The following is a 15,960-nucleotide window of genomic DNA, read 5'->3' as shown; positions in this document are numbered from 1 at the left end:
GGATAGACACTTCAAATAGAGATTTCATTGCGGAATATAGATTACCGGGTTATACCATTTTTAGTCATGAAAGAGAGAACAGACAGGGTGGAGGCGTTATCTTTTATATCCACAACTCTCTCCATCCAGTATCCGTGAAAACAGATATTATAACCAATGTAGACACGGTCTTCATTGAAATTAAAAATAAATCTCGTAAAATAGTAATTGGACTTATCTACAGACCGCCAAGGCAGACTCTTGATATCGACCACGCATTAAGTGAATTATTATTAGAAACAAGTAGCAGTTGCGAGGCAGTAATTGTTGGGGACTTTAACTTGCCAGTGAAAAGATGGGGTGAACCGTTGAACTGTCATACAGGGCTCGACCTGTACACAAATTTACTAGAAAGTGATTTACATCAACACGTTCAAGAACCGACTCTGGAAAATAATATACTTGACCTTATCTTTTCAACGACAGCTGATCTAGTTAACGAAGTAAATGTTGGTCCAGTTTTTAGTTCTAGCGATCACCGAACAATCACATTCAGCATCAATATGAAAGAAAGTAAAGTAACTCCTAGTAAAGAAAAGGTGCCTGATTATCAGAGAGCGAATTTCGTAAGACTCCGATCAATTCTAAATAATTCTGACTGGACTGAAATCACGGCGGAAACAGATATTGATAAATCTTGGGGGGCCTTCACCACAATATTGAACAATGCCATAAGCATATGCGTACCCTATCGTAACAGACGTTCAGCTTCTAAGAAGAAACCCAAATGGTGGAATAACGAAATTCAAAATAGCCTATCTCTTAAAAAACGCGTATACAGTAGGTACATATCATCTCAGAGCGAGGCTGACAAACTAGAGTTGGACAGAATTCGCCGCGAAACCAAGAAATTAATAAAACGAAGCAAGAAAAATCTTGAAGAATATATAGCGGAAACAAGTAAATCTAATCCTAAAGAATTTTTCAGCTATGTAAATAATAAAAAAGTCACTCACTTGTGGTATCGGACCGCTTGCTAATGAAAATGGTAACCACACGAACGATGAAAATGAAATGGCTACAATCCTAAATAACTTTTTCGCATCCGTATTTACCGACGAAGATTGTTTATCACCTCAACCGCCGGAGGTTAGAAGGACCGAAAAGATGTTAAGTGGCGTGCTCATCGTAGAAAGTGACATTTTACGCACAATTGAAAAGATTAAAGTAAGCAAAGCTCCTGGTCCAGACAAAATTACCCCTAGGGTCTTAAAAGAAATCAAACATCAAATTTGTAAACCGCTCTCCATCATATTCAATAAATCTTTAACAGCTGGAAAAGTTCCGTCGGATTGGAAACTTGCAAATGTCACACCAATTTTCAAAAAGGGGGACAAGTCTCATCCAGGAAACTATCGACCAATTAGCCTGACATCTATTGTTTGTAAGTTAATGGAGACTATCATTCGCGACAATATGGTGAAATTCTTCGAAGAAAATAATATAATAAATAATTCGCAACATGGCTTCCGTAGTAAACGTTCGTGTTTGACTAACTTACTTGATTTTTTCACTATATTTTGAGGTGTTCGATGAAAGCAGATCAGTAGATATCATATATCTGGATTTTCAAAAGGCATTTGATAAGGTCCCCACCAACGATTGCTCAGCAAACTACTGGCGCACGGTATCTCGGTAACATTCACAATTGGCTTGCGGACTGGCTCTCTGAGCGGAAACAGAGAGTAGTTCTAAACGGTGTTACATCTAACTGGCTCGATGTCAAAAGCGGCGTACCTCAAGGATCAGTGCTTGGCCCCATGCTCTTCTTAATTTATGTTAATGATATCGATGATGGGCTCATTTGCAAAGTATCAAAATTTGCTGATGACACAAAAATTGCTAGTAAAGTAACTGCGATACTCGACGAAGAAGCTTTACAATCAGATATAGATCGACTTGCACGTTGGGCCAATCAATGGCAAATGAAATTTAACGTTGAGAAATGTAAAGTGTTGCACATCGGAAAAATAACAATTGCGTTCGGTACGTAATGAATGGCCAACAACTTTCTGCAGTAAGTAAAGAAAAGGATCTTGGAATCACTATATCAAGCGATTTAAAGCCCGGTCAGCATTGTTCAGAGGTAGTTAAAACTGCAAACAAATTGGTTGGCTTCATCGGACGAGTCTTTAATAATAAATCGGAAAAAGTAATATTAAAACTGTATAATTCGTTGGTTCGACCCGTCTAGAGTACTGTGTACAGTTTTGGTCTCCCTACTACAGAAAAGACATAGAAAAGTTGGAACGGGTCCAACGAAGAGTAACAAAGATGATTCCTAGGTTGAGAAATTTGTCATATGAACAAAGGCTTAAAGAAGTAAATTTATTCAGCCTATCAAAACGAAGAATGCGAGGCGATCTAATAGAAGTGTTTAAAATGTTCAAAGGATTCAGTGATATTAATGCGGAAGATTACTTTACAATTGATCGATCAAATAGAACAAGAAGAAATCACAATTTGAAGATAAGTGGTAAAAGATTCTCGTCGCACGAAGCTAAACACTTCTTCTTCAATCGAGTTGTTAATGTTTGGAACTCTCTACCTTGTGATGTCGTTGATAGTACAACAGTTACGGCCTTCAAGAATAGATTAGACAAGTGTTTTGAATCCAACCAGCAACTAAGATATTACTCATTGTCGTAATAACGTTAAGTTCTTTCGAATACTGGTGTCCTTGTCCGCTTTTATTGCCCGGTTAGTGGTAGCAGTAATGGTAGTTCTTTCCTCTTTCCTACATAAATTCCATGCAGTTTTTCCATGCTGCATGGTTCTTTTTCCTTTCCTGCCAGCTTTGGCTGGAGGGATGGGGGGGTGGGGAGGAGCCTTCGCCTTTGCTGTCCTTCATCTTCCACCTTTGATTAGATAGTTAGTGTAGCTTGTCACAAACAACCTCGAAAGGACCAGCAGGTCTGCTGTTGTTTGTTCTTCCTTTGTGTTCCTTTGTGTATTTACCATTCATTCCTTCCTCTTCCTCCTCTTCCTCTTCTTTCCAACCATCTCACTATTTTCTTCTTTTCCTCTTCCTAAAAACATGCACCCATTCACCCTTCCTCCCTTCCCTTCACCCCTCCCTCTTCCCCTTCTTTCCCTTTCTAATTGCCACCACGTCCATCCCTCTCCTGATTTAGTAATGTCTCTTCCTCCTCCTCCTCCTCCTCCTCCTCTCTCTTCCTCCAAAACGCCATCACTCTTCCTCATTCCATTTTCTCCTCACACCCACCACCACCACCATTCCCTTCCCCTCCCCTTACCTCAAACCAGATATATCAGTCACTCCTCCCCTTTAGCCTCCCCAACTCTGTCATCCCCATCCCTTCCTCTCCCCAATTTAGGCAGGACCACCCTTTCCTCCCCCCTCTGAACGCAATGTCATCTGTCCTCCCTATACCTTTCCTCTACCCAAGCATCGACCATAGACGTAGTAAAATGAACAGGTAAAACAGTCGCAAAGCCTCCATGCACGAGACAACCTGATACGTAACGATACAGACTTACGTAAAGGCCTTTGACGCAGCTTTCCATCCGTGGTACTCTTGTCAACGCCTTTTTTTGCCGGTGAATGAGAGCCTATAAGGTCCAAAGTAATACAAGAAACGTGCTATACTGGGTCGTGAGGATAATGCTTGAAAGGCTAGTAACCGGGTCCCTCCGAGAATGAGATGAAGAGTCCAGGAGAGCCAAGTCCTTCAAAATGATATATACTCTATTGTCCCCTATTGTTTGTCGTATTCTCTTCCCTCATTTGATCTTACCAGTCGTGAAACTAACTTAGGACCATATTCTCAAACATTTCGGGACTTAAACACACATTTGATAAGGCTCTCGTAAAGATTGTGGGTACTTCCATGGGTAGTTTTATGAGCCTTGTGATAGTGCGACAAGGCTTCTGCTGTATGAACGTGAAAAACACTCCTAAGAACCTAACTATTTTTTTTGTGGCTTTTGGAAGTATATGCTGTGAGTGCCGAAAGCGTCTGAGAATATGGGACAAGAGCCAAACACTGCTCTTGCGAAAGGGAAAAGAAAAAGATGCCAAAGAGAGATCATCAAATTTAGTTCATTTTATTTAACCGGTAGCAGCGGGGGGTCATATTTCTTAATGGTCCCTCTAAGCGAGAAAAATGAGAAAAAATCATCACTCACACAAACCATTTCATATTAATATATATCAAAGCATTTGTGATCAGTTTATGCATCATCTATTTTTTGGGGCTTCCGAGCTTGTGCGACGGGGCAGTAAAGTGTTGCCAACCCTCTCAATACGTGACCCTGAAATCCAACCTGCTGATATTAGACCGTTTTCATTTGTTTGTATATTCTTAAACATTTCCGCACCCAATTAAGCACACATATTTGACAAGGCTTTCGTGGGAGTGGTGGGCATTTTCAGGAGTAATTTTAAGACCCTTCTGGCTTAGTTTAACCCTTCGTCTGTACCATGAACCTAAAAAAAACTCATTAGGTCCCGATTAATCTTTTTGGCCTTTGAAAATAGTTGGTGTGTAGAGTGGAAGCGCCTGACAACACCAATCTGAGTCACGAGGAAGGCACTACGGACGCTCCCTTCCAAGCTAATATACGAGTGTCCGTCCTTTCCTTGCTATCAGTAGGTGTCTGTGGGCGGACAACCAAAGTAACAGACGCCTGATTTTTTAAACGACGTATCAATCCTTACTATACCAATAATGTGGCTGATTTATTTTTATTGACCTGTTTTTCATGGCGTGGTTATTTGGTTGTGTTGATTTTTTTGTATTACTTTTTGCGACTGAGTTTGTAATATGTTGACTAAACTGTGAAAATCCAACACTTCTAGCTAACTAACATCGTCCCAAAATTGAAATTATAAAGCCAAACTAGCCATGTAATTGTTAACAAATACTAATACGACGTTGGGGAAAAAAATCGATCGAGTGGCATTTTAGCAAAGAGCTCAGAGTGAACAGACAACCAGATAGAGAGAAGAGATTTGAGCTTTTACTGGGGCAGGATGGAATACACGAACACCAGACAGTCGGGAAAAGGCATTATATATTTTTGTCCCACTGTACTGAGCTAATAATGGCTGCTGATGATGAATGACGATGTGGATGATGTGAAAGTCTAAAATCCCGCTAGAACTGATCCTATAAAAGAGATTAGAACCTTTGCTGCATGGGGTACGATGGAATACACGAACATGAGACAGATGGGCGAGGCCTTGTCCTGCTGTGGGCTGATAATGGCTGATGATGATGATGAGTAAGACCTCTGCTAGGGTAAGATGGAATACACGAACATAGACAGCTAGGAAAAGTCTTGTCCTGCTGTGGGCTGATAATGGCTGATGATGATGATGAGTAAGACCTCTGCTAGGGTAAGATGGAATACACGAACATAGACAGCTAGGAAAAGCCTTGTCCTGCTGTGGGCTGATAATGGCTGATGATGATACTGATGTTGGCGATGTGAAAGTGATGTCGGGGGGAAGAAAGTCGGCTTCGCGCGTGCCTAAGGAGGCCGGCGGGTCACTGAGGAGCCTCGTGAAAGGCTTATGAATAATCCATCCGTCGTCGACTGACCACCCCGCGTCGCCACTCTCGGCTCAACCTTCGATCCGTGTGATTACTATTGATTGCCGCGCGACTTAGCAGCGGCGGGGCTCCTGCTTTCACTTCCTTTGCCAGAAACAGCGGCGCAAGGACTGCCAGGGGAGCGGCGACCTGACAAGGGGCGCCATTTTACCCTGTGCCTCGGTGTGATGGATCTGTAGAGGCTGGAATGAGGCCACGGAGGAGGAGGAGGGGGAGGAGAGATGAATGGCTGCGAAGAGGAGGGAAAGGAGGACGTGAGGTGAAGGAGGTGAGGAATGAATGAAAAAGTAAAAGTATGGAATGGCACTAGATAAAGCAAGGCAAAGGAGAGGAGAGGAACGTAACGAGTGAGAGGAGAGAGGGGATGAGAATGCTGAGGGAAGTGTGACAGAGGAGGAGGAGGAGGAGATGAATGGTGCCTCTCCCAGCATCATGATTTCCTGGCTCCTTTCCCTTCCCCATCCCCCCCTCGGACCCCTATACTAAAGACACGTGAAAGCCTCGACTCACCTTCACTATTCTTACTCAACATGTCTCTCCCGTGCTGACCCTTGACCTCTGCGTTGACCTCGGTGTTGCAGTGCTGGCCGGGGAAGGGAGAAGGTGTGCATGGGGTCTGGGGTCTATAGAGGAGGCCGTCGTGGAGAGAGCCAAACCAACCAGCCGACTCGTTTTAACCATGTGTTGATTTCGTATTCTGTTTCTAAGACGTCCTTGTGAATATGGCAAGGCTGGTATACAAGGACAGTCATGTGTGCTGGGAAGTGTTGACGTGGGTGACCTAGAACAATAGTAGAGAACACTGATATATTGCTGCACGTGATGTCTCGACTACTACTACTACTACTACTACTACTACTGCTACTGCTACTTTTTTTTTTTTTTTACAGCAGAGGAGTCAGTTCAAGGGCATAAAAAAAGGGAACAAATGTAAAAAAAAGCCCGCTACTACTACTATTACTACTACTATTACCTACTACTACTACTACATCTGGCCTCGCAAACCGCTTCCTCTTCGGCCTCTCAAATGCAGCTGCTTTATACTTATCCATTTTACTTCACACTTGTATATCCAGTGGCCACCAAAACCTGACGTTACCTATAGGCTTTTTTATTGGCTTCCCTCGTCCGCACCAGCTGTTGTCTTTGCTGCTTCTTTTTATCGTCACCCTCGTCTCCTCTGTTCGTTTATCGCCCTGCCACTTAACACGCTTTCAACGGCTCCCTTATCACGTCACATCACATGCCCAGGCTCGTAACTTTGTAGGTTTAGTATGTTTTCCAGTCTGACCGGCCGACCTTGATACTGACTTTGATATCTTCTTCAATGCTCTTTTTTTATGGGAGCTGCGTGTTGCGTCTCTTTTTTTTTTTTTTTTTTTTTTTTAGTGTGTGTGTGTTTTCCCTTGACCTGCCTCCTTTGCCATATATGAAAAAAAGAACATTGTATTTAATTAATGTACACTTTTGAGCCGGAGATGTATGCTATTGCTTTACTTATATTCGTGTCATGTTAACCTAATGACATGTATTTATCTAGCTTTTTTTTTTCTTTTCATTCTTATTTGTCATTGTGAGAAGTGTTGCCTGGTGAAGATTGTGGGGGAGGCGGCGGCGGCTTCTGCTACTACTGCTGCTGCCGGGTATAGGTCCAGTGGTGGCGGTGGTGGTGGTGGTGAAGGGCGCGCCGCTGATACCACAGAAAGATAAACTGGCCGGTGTTGCTGCCAGGGTGGTGGTGGTGGTGGTGATGTGAAGGGTCCCGTAGAGAACAGTTCCACGGCCGCGCTGCCCACCGGTAATTGTCCCTCGAGAGTTCAATTCAGAAGGCAATAAACAAGAAAGTAATTGTGCCGGTGAGGGAGGGAGCGGGGCGGCGCGGAGGTGTGGGCGCCGGGGCAAGAGGGACACATCAGCAGGGAGTCGAAGGGGCGGGCGGGCGGGGCTGGAGGGGCTGATAACCGACCGTGCGCCACCGCGGTCACTTTACTGGAGAAGGAAAGGCCGCGCGATTATTGTTCTTGTTTCTTTTGTTACCCTCCATCTTTTACCAATATTTCTTCCTTCTCGCCCTCCACGTCCGGCCGCCGAAGTGTGTGCATGGGAGTGAAGTGGAGTGTAGGGAGGAAGAGGAGTAAAAGGGAATGGAAGGAAGAGGAAGGGACATAAGTATTGGAAGTGGAATGAAAGAGGAGGAAGAGGCGGAAGAGGGGTAAAAGGGAATGGAAGGAAGAGGAAGGAACATAAGTATTGGAAGTGGAATGAAAGAGAAGGAAGAGGCGGAAGAGGGATAAAAGGGAATGGAAGGAAGAGGAAGGGACATAAGTATACTGGAAGTGGAATGAAGGAGGAGGAAGAGGCGGAAGAGGGGTAAAAAGGAATGGAAGGAAGAGGAAGGAACATAAGTATTGGAAGTGGAATGAAGGAGGAGGAGGAGAAATGGAGGAATCAACCGGAGCGCATGGAGGAATAAAAGAAAGGGAGATAGAAGAGAGGGAAGAGGAGGCGACAGAGGTATTGCTAGTGGAATGAAGAGGAGGAGGAGAAATGGAGGAATCAAATGTAGCGTATGGAGGAATAAAAGAAAGGGAGATAGAAGAGAGGGAAGAGGAGGCGACAGAGGTATTGCTAGTGGAATGAAGAGGAGGAGGAGATATGGAGGAATCAACTGGAGCGTATGGAGGAATAAAAGAGAGATAGAAGAGAGGGAAAAGGAGGGGACAGTATTGGAAGTGGAAAGAAGAAGAAGTGAAGTAAGGTATAAGAGAGACATAAATAAGATATAAGGAGGAATAAGAGGAAGAAGGGTAGAAGTCAAGGAAGAGGAAGGGACATAAGTATTGGAAGTGGAATGAAAGGAGAAGTGAAGGAATGAAGTGGAGGAGGAATAAGAGAAAGAATATAGAGAAAGAAGGGAACCGCTGACGCCTATATACCAAGGGACCCGTGGACGGACTCAAGCAAGTAAAGTCCTACAATATGGAGTCACTTTCAATGTTACGTGTCCGCGCCAGCAAAATACAGAGAGTAATCCACCTGTAAGGAATCAACGTCTGTTTAGAAGAGTTACTGATCCTCCAGATGCCCTCAGTCTTCGTATATTGTGTTCACTTTACTGTAACGCATATACTAACCTAACCTAACCTAACCTAACCTAATGTTCGGTATTCTCAGACGCTTCCCCCTCACATCAAATTATTTTTAAAGCCCAAAAAACAGATAAACCGCGTGGCTCATGAGTGCTTTTCTATCACGTTCATGGTATACAGAAGCCATGACAAACTATCACAAGGCTCATAAAACTACCCAAGGATGGAAAGGCCCACAACTTCTGCGAAAGCCTTATCAAATGTGAGTGTGTGTGTGTGAGCTCCGAAATGTTTGAGAATTAAGTAGGATATACGGGAGCTTTTACGAATCAGTATGCAATTTTGGGGCCAAGAATCAAAAGGAAAAACACCTGCTACCACTTGCGTTTATTTTGGTGTCACGAAGCTTAGTGTAGGCGCCCTCTGCACTTAGGTTCGTTACTCGTCTCTAAGCTGCAGAAGTTTGACCGAGGATGAAGCTATATGTAGTAACCAGTTGCCTCTCATATTGATAAGTCAGTCCAAGTTCTCACTACACTTTTTTTTTTTTTTGCTGATAAAGAAACAGCTCAAGGGCAACAAAAAAAAAGGTGTGAAAAAAAGCCCGCTAATCGCTGTTCCCACAAAGACAAAAGTAATGAGCGGCCAAAAGAGAGGTCAGTTTAATGTTCTTTACTTGTCTCTTGGTTGCAGAAGGTTGACAGAGGCTCGGTAACCAGCTGCCTCTCGAATAAAGTTGTTAGGAAGCTCAGTTTGGGTTGTCACGATTAGTTTTATGTAGGCAGCCTCGTGACATGCAGGTTACGACGACACCCCAATATCTCTTTAATTCAGTGCTCTTTAATCTTTCTTATAGCGATCCGGCAGTTTTAGTAAGAGCATTACCCCCATTATATATCTTGCAATACAAAGAGCTCTATGTGCCTTCCACGGTCTGGGATTTAGTTGTTAATTTCTGAAGAAGTGGTGACCGAAATAGTAGTTTATCGCGACACTTAACATAACCTAACTTATAACCTAACCTAATCTAACCAAACCTAACCTAACCTAACCTAACTTATAACCTAACCTAATCTAACCTAACCTAACCTAACCTAACCTAACCTAACTTATAACCTAACCTAACCTAGCCTAACTTATAACCTAACCAAACCTAACCTAACCTAACTTATAACCTAACCTAATCTAACCTAACCTAACTTATAACCTAACCTAACCTAGCCTAACTTATAACCTAACCAAACCTAACCTAACCTAACTTATAACCTAACCTAACCTAGCCTAACTTATAACCTAACCAAACCTAACCTAACCTAACTTATAACCTAACCTAATCTAACCTAACCTAACTTATAACCTAACCTAACCTAACCGAAGAGGGGAGTATATTAAGACATCTCTCCTTCCGAAACTGACTTCTCTTTTGGACACTTTTCTTTACTCTTCTTCATAAGGGCAGTGACTAGCAAGCTTTTTCTGATTATATTTTTTTGTTTCTTTGTGCCCTTGAGCTGCTTCCTTTGCTGTAAAAAAAACTACTCAACCTAACCTAACCTAATTTAGTCCATGCAACCTCATCTATATAACCTAACCAAACTCTACTCTCCAAAGCCTAAGTTCGTGGTGTTCGTATAGGGTTGAGCGTCAGTGTGTGTGTGTGTGTGTGTGTGTGTGTGTGTGTGTGTGTGTGTGTGTGGCGAGGCGTGGGACGGACGGAAGGGTCTCTGCCGATCACTTCCGGATGGGCCCAATGTTGTCCAGCACCACAGACGAATGAACGGACGGGTGGCGGCCGGTGAGAGGGAGAGAGAAAAAAAGAAAGGTTAAGCTTCGGCCTCGCTCTGGTTACTCTCATCTGCAGCTTCAGTATCCGCTCTTACCTTCCCCATCTTTACTTTCCGTTTTGTGTTCAAGAAAGTGTCGAATTTACGCTCCTGTGGGATTGACAATGATACTCGTGGATATAAGGAAACTGTAATTAAATGTCTCCTCTTTGTAAGCCAGAGACAAGCATCGGTTAGGCGTTTAGGTGAGGCAGGAAAAAAACGGCATTGATAGCGATAACTGGAAGGAAATAGATAGATCGATAGATAAGTAGATAGATAGATAGACTGATAGAGAGATATAGAGAGTTACAAGGCATGAATAAATGAATGAACAAATGAATGAATGAATGAGAAAAAATCCTACACCATCATTCACCCACCAAATTTTCGCTATAGACTTAATTCTTTAGTTTAAACTCACTGCATTAATAAAGCTTAAATACAACAGCCGTATAGACCGTCTAGGGACATTCTATATTGTTCTGCATGCTTTCCCATCTCCCGGTAATTCGCGTATGACTCACCTATTCGAGTCTACATTATTGGTTTAGGGTAGACGATGAATGAACCCCGAGGACACACATTAACGCTGCTCCTGTGTAATTTCCGGCCAATACTCGTTTGTCAAAGCTCTTGGTTTAGACTTTAGAGTGCGATGAATGGGACTGAAGCACAATAACGCTGTCCCAGTCTGATTTTTGGCCATTGCTTGTATGTAATCTGAATGTATCCAGTTTCCATACGTGTCCCACCCGGTTCTTTTACCATTAGAAGCTTATTAATAGCACCCTTATTAAAGAGATAAGAGATAGACAGATGGATAGTGAAAGATGAATAGAGAGATAGATAGATAGAGATGAAGGGCACTGAAGTAAAAAGGGCTTGTAGCTTATGGTGGAAAATATCAATAACGCTGCCCAGTCTGATTTTTGGCCATTGCTTGTGCGTCAAATTTCATGGTTTATAGATAATGATTAAGACCACAGTATACAAACGCCGCCCCTCCTCTGATTGCTGGACTTGGATAATATCTGTCTAGCGCAAACTCAACAACGACTTACTCTTTCGTCATGGTTTCGTAAGCATGATTAATGGGCTTGATATGAAACTCTGAAGAATCCTAATATAAAACTCTGCATCATTCTGACTACAAATAATTAACTCTCTACACTTTGGGGTGCTTCATAAATTCTCACTCACGCTTTATCTTAGGAGAAGCAATACAAGGGAAAGACACTTATGGAAAAACGAGGCATTTCTAGGTGCGAGGAGAGAGCAGTTACATCCACTTAGGCGGGTAATAGGTCCCTCCTCCCGTCCATACAGCCCGTCGTAAAAGTATCGGTCACCCTGAAGAGCGGTGGAACAGAGAACGAGCGAAGGTTACAGAGAGCGCCGCCTGTCCTCACGTGTGACTGACTCGTTTTCGTCCAGTGTGTCATATTGTTACGTCCTCGAGGCTATAAGAGGTGGTTCCTTGGGGAACTGTACAGCTTTTTCCACCTTAAACTACAACCCATTCCACTTCAGTCCCCTTCATCTCTATCTATCTATTTATATGTCTATTCATCTATCACTATCTATCTGTCTATCTCTACCTATTCAATAAGGGTGATATTAAGGAGGTTCTGATGGTAAGAGAACCGGGTATAGGACACGTAGTATTGGGTTTAAACTGGATAAATTTAGATTCAACAAGGACATAGGTAAGAATTGGTTCACTAACAGAGCGGTGGATGAATTGAACAGGCCAGTACGATAGTCACATTCAAAAAAGGATTAGATAAATTCATGGATAGTTATGTTGGGTGGGGTTAGGTTCACAGGAGCTGCCTCGTTTAGACCTACCGGCCTCTTGCAGACTCCTTATATTCTTATGTCACTAGTTTATATATCCATCACTCTAGTCCCCCATACCTTTGTCTCTCTATCTCTATCTCTCTTCCTTTCACACACAGATAGATAGATAGATAGTTTATTGACCACCACAAAAATGTATACATAATAATAATAATGATTTCACAGCATCGTAGTTATGGTCCAAAATAAAAATACAACATATCACAAAAACAATAATTAAAGCCAAACTCTACTTTTAAATACCAAAATGTGTCATGACGCCGGTAAAATGCTACATAACACCAAACAAAACAAACATGAGAGCGCCGTGTTGGGGTGTGCGAGGGAGAGGAGGGGAGGGAAGGGACGGGACAGAGCAGGGCAACACCGTGCATGGCGGGGACGAGACAACAACGACACGCGTGCATAATTTAGGTGTGGCGAGCAAGGGGAGGGAAGGAGGGAAGGAGGAGGGGGAGGGGTGGGGCGGGTGAGGCGAGTTGAGGTGGAGGCAGGGAGGAGAGGAGGCAGGAGGTAGGTTAGGTTAGGTTAGGTGAGGTGAGACTGAGGGGGGAGAGGAAGGAGGAGTGGGGGAAGGAAGGGGGTTAGGTTAAGTTAGGTAAAGCTGACGGGGGAGAGGAAAGAGGAGAGAGGGGGAAGGAGAAGAGTTGAGGTGAGGCTTGAGAGCGGGAAGGAGGGGGGGTGAGATTAGGTTAGGTGATGTGAGGCTGAGGGGGAGGGGAGAGGAAGGAGAGGGAAAGTGTAGAGAGTTAATTTAGGTGAGGTGACGTTTGAGGGGGGTTAGGTGAGGTTAGGTGAGGTGAGGCTGGCTCGCTCGCTCGTTCGCTCGCTGGCTCAGGTGCTCGGCCGCTACGACGACGCGCTCTACATTGTGCACCAGGTCACCTTTAACTCACCCGGCGGGCCAGGCGTGGGCGTGTGTGTGTGTGTGTGTGTGTGTGTGTGTGTGTGTGCGTGTGCGTGTGTGTGTGTGTGTCAGGGGGGCGGGGGAGGTCGGCGCGGTGAGGACACGAGGCTCGGAGCGACTTTAAGCAATATTTTCACGACTTTTTATGCTCGTACGAACTAACTTTTTTTTTTTACACAGAGAGAGAGAGAGAGAGAGAGAGAGAGAGAGAGAGAGAGAGAGAGAGAGAGAGAGAGAGAGAGATTCAACACGCTCCTCTCACAAAGACAACTAATTGAAGAGGATACCAAAAAAAATATATATATCATTCCAGAGCTGTTTCGACACTCCCATGTTGAAAGAGTTTGAGTACTCGGAAGCATAGATAGAGAATTTCCTTATATACCCTTTTAAGTTAATAGTGAGTGAGCTACGGTAATGATAAGCGTGGGACAAAGAGATAAGGGAGAAATACATAGTATATACCTTTACCTCGCGCCTATGTTCTTCTGTCTGACCTCACCTCCATTTCCCATGTTCTGCACAACCAAAAATTAAGCTTCGTAATCATTATTGGCTTTCTCATGCTAACTAGGGTAGGGGTGCTTCTTAATTACGGGGACAGAAGTGTAGTAATTAGTTTTGCCTCCATGTTAAGTGGGATTATGGTGCGAAGTTCAACCATTTATTTTGCATTTTCGTGTTAATTTGGGGTTGATTGGGGTTTCCTTACTTACAGGAACAGAAGTATAGCAATTATTTTTTTCTTATGTTTATTTGGAGTTGATCGGGGTATTATTTACTTACAGGGACAGAAGCATAGCCATTATTTTTTTCTTTTTCATGTTAATTTGGGATTAATTTGGGTATTCTTATTTACGGGGACAGAAGTTCAACCATTAATTTTGCTTTCTCGTGTTAATTTGGGTATTCTTACTTACGGGGACAGAAGTTCAGCCATTAATTTTGCTTTCTCGTGTTAATTTGGGTGTTCTTACTTACGGAGACAGAAGCATAGCAATTATTTTTTTCTTACTCATGTTTATTTGGGATTAATTTAGGTATTCTTATTTACGGGGACAAAAGTATAACCATTAATTTTGCTTTCTCGTGTTAATTTTTTTTTTGGGGGGGGGTGTATTCTTACTTACGGGACAGAAGCATAGCCGTTATTTTTTTTCTCGTTTATTTGGGATTAATTTGGGTATTCTTATTTACGGGAACAAAAGTATAACCATTAATTTTGCTTTCTCCTGTTAATTTGGGCATTCTTACTTCAGGGGACAGAAGTGTGACCTTTAATTTTACTTTCTCGTGTTAATTTGGGCATTCTTACTTCAGGGGACAGAAGTGTGACCTTTAATTTTACTTTCTCGTGTTAATTTGGGCATTCTTACTTCAGGGGACAGAAGTGTAATCATTATTTTTACTTTCTCGTGTTACTAAGAGGAACGGTGCTTCATTATACTTCCTGTGACATAAGTGTAACCATTAACTTCCTACCTTTAACTTGCTTCGTCATGTTAACTTGGGATTAATTGGGGTATTCATACTTACGGGAACAGAAGCGTAACCATTAATTTTGCATCCTCGTGTTAATTGGGTTAATGGCGCACTTTAAACTGTTTATGAATAACATTATGCAAAACTACACTCACTAGCCCCATGCATTGCTTCCTCCTCCTCTAAGAATCAGATGGAGAGATGGATATTAGAACCTTTATCGGAACAGGATGGAGTACACTAGCATCAGAGTAAAGTAGAACACGTTAGGGAATCCTTTTCTTTGTTCTGCAAGGGACAAGGCTTCCGCTGCTGCTGCTGACGATGATGTAATGATGAGATCCACTTCTGCGACCTCGCCGGGCCGCCCATACATGCCGGCACACGTGGCGGCTCTCCGGGAATAAGAAGCAAAGGTATTGATCCAGCCAGACGGTCGGATGCAACTGTAGGCGGGGGAGACCGAGAGAGGGAGAGAGAGAGAGTTGGGACCGGCTCGTGTGTGTGTGATGGGAGAGAGGTCGGCATTGTCTGACGCCTTCGCTCCTCACATCAACTGGTTCCAAGGGCCAAAAAGGAGATTAGTCGGGTTCTGATGAGTGTTTCTTTAGGTTCACGGTACAGAAGAAGATTCAGACTACCACCAGGATCGGAAAACTACCCCTGGAAAGGCACACAACTCCTGCAAAAGCCTTGTCAAATGAGTGTGCTTGAGCGATGAAGTGTTTAATAATATAGCGCATGCAGAGACCCGAGACCTGAGACGCCTAACTCCCTTACTATACCTTCTTGCATGCTTCCTCCACGTGGGTCTCTTCGGTCTCTTAATTAAAAGTCTTGTTTTATGAGAGGAGGTAGAGAGGAAGAGCTGTGCGAGGGTGTAGGTTTGGCAGAGGTCGTCAGGGGAGTTTATGTTCATGGGAAGCTGGAGGAGACGAAGAAGGTTGGCTCTCTTCGTCTCCTGCAAGTCTTGTGCAATGAGAGACGAGGTAGAGCGGAAAGGCTGTTTGAGGCTGTAGGCTTGGCAGAGGTCGTCAGGGAAGTTAATTTATGGGAAGCTGGAGGAGACGAAGAATGTTGGCTCTCTTCGTCTCCTGAAAGTTTTGTGCACGCTATGAGAGACGAGGTAGAGCGGAAAGGCTGTTTGAGGAGGCTTGGCAGAGGTCGTCAGGGAAGTT

This window comes from Eriocheir sinensis, chromosome 14 (genome assembly GCF_024679095.1).
Source record: "Eriocheir sinensis breed Jianghai 21 chromosome 14, ASM2467909v1, whole genome shotgun sequence".
NCBI lineage: Eukaryota > Metazoa > Arthropoda > Malacostraca > Decapoda > Varunidae > Eriocheir > Eriocheir sinensis.
This window is presented reverse-complemented; position numbering follows the sequence as displayed.